General features: G+C 32.8%; 2 pseudogenes; one reads left to right on the top strand and one right to left on the bottom strand.

The window, feature by feature from the left end:
* Window positions 1–782: 782 nt before the first annotated feature.
* Window positions 783–5700, top strand: LOC107473763 (nucleobase-ascorbate transporter 2-like; annotated as a pseudogene).
* A 443-nt stretch (window positions 5701–6143) lies between these two features.
* Window positions 6144–8450, bottom strand: LOC107473789 (O-fucosyltransferase 8-like; annotated as a pseudogene).
* Window positions 8451–9842: the final 1392 nt, after the last annotated feature.

Here is a 9842-nt window from a genome sequence, read left to right as displayed (position 1 = left end):
TTTTCGATCTCTGATTTTTTGGTTTGCAAATATTTAAGTTCTTGAGAATTTAAAAATATATTTAATTTTTGACTTCTTTAAAATCTGTACATATGAATCTAATTTGTTCAATTTTAAAAACTCTCTTACGTGTGCATCCGTATCGATCAGGTCAGTACAACGGGAGTCACATATGATTTTTTCGTTAAATCTAACAGGCCCAAGTAAACATAAAGGATTATTATGTTTAGATTTTGAAAAAGTCAAGAACTTAAATATATTTTCAAATTCTCGATCACTTAAATATCTGCAAATCAAAAAATCAATGATCTATTTGTCTTTTTCTCAGATATTTATTTATATTTTTAACTTCCTTTAACATGCTTAGCGTTTTAATAATTTAAGTGCACAGCATTACATATATTTAAATAATAAGAATATGACAAGCTTCAAGGCCTTATTATCACAAAGCATAACTCCAGATTTTGTGGATTGTTTTCGTCGACCACAAAACATTATTAGATAACACAAAGCATAACTCCATATTTTTGTTTTCTATACTGAAATAAAACATACTTTGTTTACCAAAAAAAAATAGCTCACTCTTCACTGTTGTCTTTATCACTAGATCAATGGTAAAGAAGAATAAATCAATTCGGTGTAAGATACCAAGACGTACGTGCGTGCGTATAAAAGACCAGTAATTTAGTCTTTTTTTTTATTAATTATTAATTATTAACTACTAATATAAAAATCAAAAGTAAAGTGATGTATTGAAGGGTTGAAGACAGTGCAATTTCTCTTGTTACTCAGTTGCTGTGTTCTCAGTTCTCACTAACTACTCTCTGTGTCTCTTCAAGACTTCAACTGCGCATTCTCTCTCTTTTCTCTGTCTCATCTCTCTCTCTCTCTCTAGTCTCTTTTCTTTCTGCTATTCAACTTCATAGTTCATACATTGACTCTACTACACCACTGCATTCTCTTCCACTCCCTCAGTTCTCTCACATTTTCATCTAGTTCTCTCTCTCTCTCAAGCTGTTCTTCTTTTTATCCATCATTAGCAACAAGGTTTTTGAGGAAGAGAAGAGTTACAAGCTGTGTCAGAGATCATGGAAGCTTCTAAGCCAGAAGAGATAAACCACCCACCAATGGACCAGCTTCAAGGCTTGGAGTACTGTATAGACTCAAACCCATCTTGGGGTATGCAAAGCTTTCACCTTTCCTCAACTACATTTTCAGTTTCAGTTTCTGTGACCATTTTGGTTTTCCGTGACAGTCATATCTTTGCTTCTAAACTGTTAACAGTGGAGTCAATAGCTCTTGGTTTCCAGCATTATATTCTGGCCTTAGGAACTGCTGTCATGATTCCTTCCTTTCTTGTGCCTCTGATGGGAGGAAGTGATGTAAGCCATTCCATGCTTCCAACTCCTTTTTCTTTCTCCATCTTCAAAAACTTCATTTTTTGTATTTCTTCTGAGAACTTCTTGTGTGCTTGGGCACATTTTTTCCCTGCTTCAGTTGCACTTACAACTACTCTTTCTCATTTTTAATGTTAAAAAAGTGTATATTAGTTAAAAAAACCGAATGAATAGTTATAAATACTTTTAAAATATGCATTAAATATGCTTTACAGGCTTTTCTTATTCTGAATTTCTGATGATATTATTTGATATCAGGAAATCCCTAGGAAGTAAAATTTTTTCTTTCTTTTTTGTCCAGCTTTTGATTGTATTGAAATTATATATTTGGATTTTGTCATCATTTGCTAAATCACAATTGACTGATTGAGCTGGTTGGGCCCCACAGAAGAGAAAATTTTGTATAGACTGAAAATGAAATTACGTTGGCTTATTTTTCGTCTGCATTGGCCTAAATGGGGAATTGATGTTTCATACAACGGTTCAGGATGATAAAGTTAGGGTGGTTCAGACACTGCTTTTTGTTGAAGGGATTAATACATTGCTACAGACACTCTTTGGAACCCGGTTACCAACAGTGGTAGGAGGATCTTATGCATACATGGTCCCCATTATATCTATAATCCATGATTCATCACTTGTGAAGATACAGGACCCTCATTTGGTTTGTACATGTCTCTACTCTTTGGTCATAATGTTTTTCCCTTAAGTTCATTTATAAGTTGATGGTCCTATTTATTATGTTGAAATTATATCTTAGTTCCTTTAAAATGTGAGTTTAAGCATTCAAATTTGAAATTTGCCTTGAATTTATCATGTCTATGCTCCATGTCTGCATAAATTAATACTCTTTCATTGATTTCCAGAGATTTCTTAACACAATGAGAGCAGTCCAAGGTGCAATGATAGTAGCATCAAGTATACAAATTATTTTGGGTTTTAGTCAATTATGGGCCATTTGTTCTAGGTTGGTAAAAATTCTTCTATATGAAACGCATAGATATTCTTGTATTTGAAGAATGAAGCTTTTATATCATTACTGTATTATCCTTCCTCTTTTCTTTCAGGTTTTTCAGTCCACTTGGAATGGCTCCAGTGATTGCATTAGTTGGTTTTGGATTATTTGACCGAGGTTTCCCTGTGGTATATATATATATATATAACAATAACTCATGTGTCAACAGTACTTGTTATCTGACTATACAAGAAATTTAAGACTCTCTCTTTCTGTCTAACATTGTTTGTTGTTTTGAATCTTCTTTCAGGTTGGACATTGTGTTGAGATTGGAATTCCCATGTTAGTTCTGTTTGTAGCCTTCTCTCAGGTACTACTCAAATTCAATTTCATTATGTCAATGTAGAGTATTTTCTATACATTCGAATTTGGTAAAGTATAATAATTGTGTTACAATATTTGTGTTACAAAAACTCCGCCTATGTTACACTTGCGGTACATAGCCGGTCCCAAGCCCGGATAAAGGAGGAAGGTTGTGTTAGGTCTTCGGCAACCAACATAAAAATATAGTCGAACCCCTATGACATGAATAATAATTGTGTTACAATATTTTCATTATGCAATACTTGAAAAGCTTCCATACCAGACAAATACCAATACTAGAGAGGTTTGCACTACTTATATCAACCACCATCATTTGGGCATATGCACATCTCTTAACAGCAAGTGGAGCATACAAACACCGCCCGGAACTAATTCAACATAATTGCAGAACAGACAGAGCCAATCTTATTTCTTCTGCTCCATGGTTAGTGCATAAAACATCTCTCCCACATTTGAATAGTTGCAATGAGAAGCTTGATGAGCAATTGCCATTAACTCTTGAACATTGTTTCTTGCAGGATAAAGATCCCATACCCTCTTGAGTGGGGTGCTCCTACATTCAATGTTGGTCATGCTTTTGCAATGACAGCTGCAGTTTTAGTCTCCTTAATTGAGGTATTGTATTTAAAGATGACAGTTCATACCGAAATTCTATTCTAACAATTTATATTAATACTTCAATTCGTGTTCCTCATTTGTAGTTAAAGTTTGTGATTTATGTTCTACTAAAGCTTTATGGTGTCTTGGAATTTCTAATATCATGTTCATATTCTGTATCAATACTTGAGCTTCATAGTTGACTAACTAAATTAGGAAAAACCTTTCACAGTCAACTGGGGCATACAAAGGTGCATCAAGACTGGCAAGTGCAACACCACCTCCTTCACATGTTCTAAGCCGTGGTATTGGCTGGCAGGGAATTGGAATACTGCTAAATGGACTTTTGGAACAGCAACTGGTTCATCAGTTTCTGTGTAAGTACAATTCTTCATGTTCCTAGTTTCCAGTTTCACTATTATAGGACACAAATTTGATTCTCCTAGGATCATGACAGAGAGAATGTGGGACTCCTTGGAAGCACTCGCGTTGGAAGTCGAAGGGTCATTCAAATTTCAGCTGGCTTTATGATATTCTTCTCAATGTTAGGTGAGTAGTAAACTGTGGGGCAACATTAGTCTTAACTAAATTTACTTTGACAGTTTATTTCATGATTTTTACTTACAAAGCACAATATACCTCTTCAGGAAAATTTGGAGCTTTCTTTGCATCAATACCCTTACCTATTTTTGCAGCTGCACACTGCATTCTATTTGGTCTTGTAGGTGAGTATAAGCTATAACCGTTTAATTCATTTCACCTTCGATTTCATTGGAGCCTATCTATGCTTCATTCATCTATCTTTTGATGACAATTGCTCTTTGTATGTTTCAGCTTCTGTGGGACTATCATTTCTGGAGTTCACTAACATGAACTCATTGAGGAACCTCTTTATTACTGGTGTTGCCCTTTTCTTAGGACTTTCCATTCCTGAGTATTTCAGAGAATACACTGCCAAGGCCCTTCATGGACCTACTCATACAAAGGCTAGATGGGTGAGTCTGTTTCTCCATCCATATTATTATATTAGCCATTAGGATTCAATTATTTGAAAGTGTATAAATTATATTAAAAATTTTCCAGAGACTTGAAAATTTGAAAGTTGTCTTCTCAAAACATTAACTAAGTGCTATCATGGTGATATATTGACATGAACTAAATATTGTCATGAAGATTTCTGTTCTAGCTATGCATCTTCTGCTTCTATTTGTGATGGCTTGTCCTTGACACAACCTAAAAGCATGTCATTCTTTATGAGAAATGTTACTAATTCTCATTCCTTTTGTTTTTTTTTTTTTCTCAGTTTAATGATTTCCTTAATACTATATTCTTCTCTTCACCAAGTGTTGCATTGATTATTGCTGCATTCTTGGACAACACACTTGATTACAAGGATAGTGGAAAGGATAGAGGAATGCCTTGGTGGGCCAAGTTTAGATCATTCAAAGGAGATACCAGGAACGAAGAATTCTACACCCTTCCTTTCAACCTCAACCGGTTTTTCCCTCCATCTTAAGAAGAAAGTTCTATCTTACAGGAAGATGTAAAAGGAAAAGCATCATTCCCAGAGGGATGTATATGTTTTGGTGTGACAATTGTGTACTACTGAAAATTTTTGTGAGTAAATTATTGTCAGTTTATCTTAGACCTCTTTCTCACCTATTTTGGAAAGAGTTGTTAAAGCAAGTCAAGAAGATTGAAATGATAAACTACTAGTTCGAATTAAGTTTTAAATTAGCAAACATTAAAAGATTAACTTGGATAAAATTCTGAAAAATTCTGTATTAGCACTCTACACTCATTAAAGCTAAAAAAATAAAAAATAAAATCCAATAAGCCATCCTATATCAGTCTTAAAATTATTTCATTTTAACTTTTTTTTTTAATTTATAATTTAAGCAAGTCAGCTTCTTGCTTGACTTTGATCTATTGGAATTTACTGTCAAAAACTTTTAACAAAAAGAAACTTTAAAAGCTTTAAATTTTCAGTCCTTGACTGGTAAAAACACTTCCTTGAACCAAGTAAAGTTCTTGTAAGAAGGTACTATTAATATGGGTTGAAAAAAAGGTATTCATTTTGTTATAGTTTCAAGTATAAATGAATGTGAATTAGCTTTGATGAAATACATCTAATTATCTACTATTTTGCAGTTATTCCTATGCTTATAAAGAACCTTGGATTCTGTATGTGCAGCATGAGGTGTGTTTGACTTGTAACTTGAATCTTTGGAAGTTGAAGCTAAGAAAGAAAGAAAAGATGGCAGTGGTAATGTATGGTTTCAGTGCCAATCAAGAACTGCTAATATGTTCTGTCTCTGTTGAGAAGCAGCTGTAGCTTTACCCTCTGTGTCTGTCTTCTTCTGCATATCATGTCATTTTTTGTATTTATGTGATAAATCTCAGTGGATAGGGATGCCATATTGATAATCATATAATAATGGATTCTCATCCACCTAAGTTGCCTCATCTGGTTGGACTATCGTTGGTAAATGAATGTTTATATAAAATTGATTTTATAAAATTGATTTTGTAAAATTGGGATGGTATTAACGTAGTTTATATTTAGTAATTTTTATTTAAAATAAATTATAATAAATTAAATATTATTTGAATTATATTATTTAAAATCACATAAATTTAAATAACTATTTTATGTAATCTTATAATTTTAGTTTAAATATTTAAATAAATTTTAATATATTTTTTAATACTCTTTAGTACTCTAGTAGAATTAATAAATTTTAATATTTTTTAATCACTCGTGATGACTTTTAACACATGACAATGGTACTAAACTATTATTAATCTAATTAGGATTGATTCAGGTGAAAGAATATGTGAAGGGGGAACACAAATTTACAGTGGAGTTTACACATACACTCTTGGTACCTAGGATGTCTATAAATGCTTTTGCCATAACCCTTTGTTCCAAAATTCTGAGCTTCTTGGATCATCTTCTTTATTCTATCTTTAAAGTTATTCCATCCTATGGTCCCATTCTCACATAAAATTGACGATAACCTCTTCTTGTTTGGCCGCAATATAGGAGCGTGCCGCTGCCATTGTAGGTTCTTAGTCCAGACACCAGTGATGAAAGTTGGCTACCAGAGTCGGTCATAGCAAACACATCAGCACTTGCACATGTAATAAAATCCAATGCAGCCAGCTGCATTACATAATCAAATATATATTCTTAGGCATTATAATTCAAAATTTGATTGTCAACCACTTCCAAATAAACAATTCACCTCATAGATTGTGTTTGTGCTAATATATGAAGAAAAATTTTTAAAAGGTGCTAGTTCAGTAGGTGTGAGCAGATTCTCTTTTGTGATCACATTGGGATAAAGTCTAGTAAATGGATCCATTCTTGATGTTCCTCCATAAATTTGTGAACTAGCCAAATAAATGTATGTACTACGTTTGAAACCAAGACCTGCTTCTTCTGGGGTCAATGGACATCTTCCCAATTTTCTCAAATCCGCCGCGGAAATAAAGCTACAAACATCATAATAATACATGTCACAGAAATGCTAAACTAACTTCGAAGGATTTTTATCAAACAGAAATATTTTGTGTATTCATTTTGCCACGTATACGAGACCAAATAAATATGTACAAATAACTTAATTCATTAAGAACCAACATAATATGCAAAGAAAAGCATATGATACATCATGCATACGTCGAATTCTTCAAGCACTGAAGGAGCAGAGAAAAATGGCTTTCTCTGTAAGCTTGAAGTTCTTTTCTCTCATTTTCGCCACCTTCAAATTCATAAAGCGAATAAGCTACCGTATCTATTTCAAATCTCAAGTGCAAAGCAAGGTATTTGGTTGAGCCTCTGGCATATTCATGGCTCTTCTTCTCAATGAACTTCCCCAGCAACTGAGTGTCTAGCATACTTGGTGGAGTACTATATTGTCTGATCCTTTTGATTAATAGTGACCCAGCTTGCTGAATTTTTGGTGTAAATTTCAAAGCATGGAAATTGCATTTGCATCTTAACCTCTGCAGTTGTTTCAAACATATATAAAGTTATAAATTTATAATAATTTTTAGCATCTGAACGATAAATAAGGTTGCTTTATGACCTGAATATCAAAAGGTAGTGGATCAAAACCAAGTCTGTTTCCATATCCTAGGAAGTGAACAAATTCATTTTTCAACAGAATAGGAAGGACAATTTTGATATAGTCAGCAGAAGTAGCCTCTTTTGGAAGATCTGCATCTGTAATCTGAAATGCAAAATATTTAGAATCATAAAAGTTGCAATTAGTCTTCTCTAAGTGCAATGAGATTATTAGCTAAGATAATAGACTTGCTACCAACAGCATTTAAATCTTGTGATTTCATATGAGGTGGAAGTTCCTTCACTATTCTGATATCATCCTTCAGAATATTCATAAAATAGTCCTCTTGGTATATGTCACCAAACTGGCTGCATTTATTTATCCCATTTTTTCAATTAAACAAATTTGGTTTGATGAAAATATATATAAAACAAACTTTTCAGCTATTATTCTGGTAAACAAATTTTACCTTGGATCCTTCCATACATTACTATAGAGAAACTTTGGCATGACTAGAGTCGCATTAAGGAGTGATGCCACAGCAACAGCATTGCAAATCTGTAATCACTATAGCAGTCTCGTTACTTACATCATTGTTATAACATTTTAACCATATGCTTGATTTTATTATTATCTAAAATGACACAACATTATCTAGGTGCCAATACTTACAGCAACTCGTTGTTGATTAAGGCCACCATTTGCACTTATTGATATGTAGCCATTACTTTTTACAATGTTCCCTGCCACAGATTGTAAACTAAGTCAAGTCTTATGTGATGTTAAGAGATTAAACTATATTAAATATTCATCCTAATTACCTGTATTATGTTTAACATTTTTATCTGCACATGGTTTTCATAAAGATGACTGCTGATATGGTTCAGCCCATAAATTGGATGGCTCTTGCTTGAACTCTTTCTATTAGTAAATTAAAGTCAGTATCATGATATACTAATGAATTATTGATTTTGACAAATTATCTAACAAGAAATACCAATAAGAAAGTTTTATACAAACCTCAGCAAGAGTACTGCCAGCCATGTCTACATTTGAATTGGCGATCACTTCATGTCGATGTTAGAATCTTTAACCTTATTCCATCAAATTAAATGGGTAGCAATTACAAAAAAGTATCAATGCAAAATATCACATTATTTATTTTAGTTGCACTAGTTAACCTTAAATTACTTTGCTCTATTTGAAAATTCAAGGAGGGTGTTGAGAAGCATGCATGGATGATTTGCTTATACCTGAAGAAATGCACTTGAATTATTTGATGATGCAGTGGCTTGAGTTTCAGTATTTCATAATTATCTATACTTCATTAATTTTCGATGATATCCTGGTTCATTTCAGGGTTGCAAAAGCTTTCCTTACTAAACTTGGAAGGGTGCCTTGTAATAGCTGCATGCTTGGATTCTCTTGCAGGATTAATTGCTTGATATACTTTTATGCTTATTATGTTGCTGATCTAGAAAATTGGTGGCTTTATTATATTCCCTAGAAACAATACAACTATACAACTACTAAACCTATAAACCAGCCAATATATTTAAGGATATCCTACAGTGGTGCCATTGTGAGAATGGTTGAATTCTTGTCTTCTCTGTCTCGATAACTCTGCATCACCCTCCAAAATGATATTTCTACACCCCACATTCCAAGCAAATAATAAACCCTCCTGTTCATGGTTCTTCATTTTATATGTAGGTTTGATTTGTTCTTGTACATAATAAACACAAGAAATAACCGGTACCAAACCTGCTTTGAATTTTAATATCTGATTTTAACACGTTTTCTTTATCTGAAGTAAAAAATGTATTAAGAAAATAGGATAAAAAATAAATAAATTAAAAAAGAAGAAGGAAAGAGAGACGATTAGTTTAAATTTCTGTAACAGAAATGGGGCCAAATAGCCATGAGTAGCTCAATTAGAAGTATTACTATAGTAGCCCAATTAGTTGTAGTATGCTTTGAAAGTCTACAAAACTATTTTTCTTAAAGAAAAAATGAAAAAGAAAGAAGAAAGAAGCTTCTTTGAGAGAGACAAATGTGTTTGAACAAATTTTCATGATAGGGTTAGAATACAGATACTATAATTTAATCAGTTTTTACAACACCAACATAATGTTATCTTTTTATCAAAGTGACCCCAAATAATACATATTTACAATATTTACTTGCTAGGCATTGAAAACTTGGTAAAAGTTATTTGGGTATAAGAACCTCTATCTATAATACAAAGGAATTTTGTATGATAACTAGGAAGAAGTGGTTTATACTTTATACCAAGAATAAGCTATTCAAGATGACCATAGAATAAAAAACAATTTTTTTCTTCTTTTTTAATTTATTTATAGGAACTAACAAGTAACAATTACTCTTTGCACATGACATAAATTGGGGGGATTGGGAATATGACATTAGTAAAGA

Source organism: Arachis duranensis, chromosome 2 (assembly GCF_000817695.3).
Source record: "Arachis duranensis cultivar V14167 chromosome 2, aradu.V14167.gnm2.J7QH, whole genome shotgun sequence".
In the NCBI taxonomy this organism is placed as follows: Eukaryota; Viridiplantae; Streptophyta; class Magnoliopsida; order Fabales; family Fabaceae; genus Arachis; species Arachis duranensis.
The sequence above is the reverse complement of the archived record's forward strand: the minus strand, read 5'-3'. Positions and strand labels throughout refer to the sequence as shown.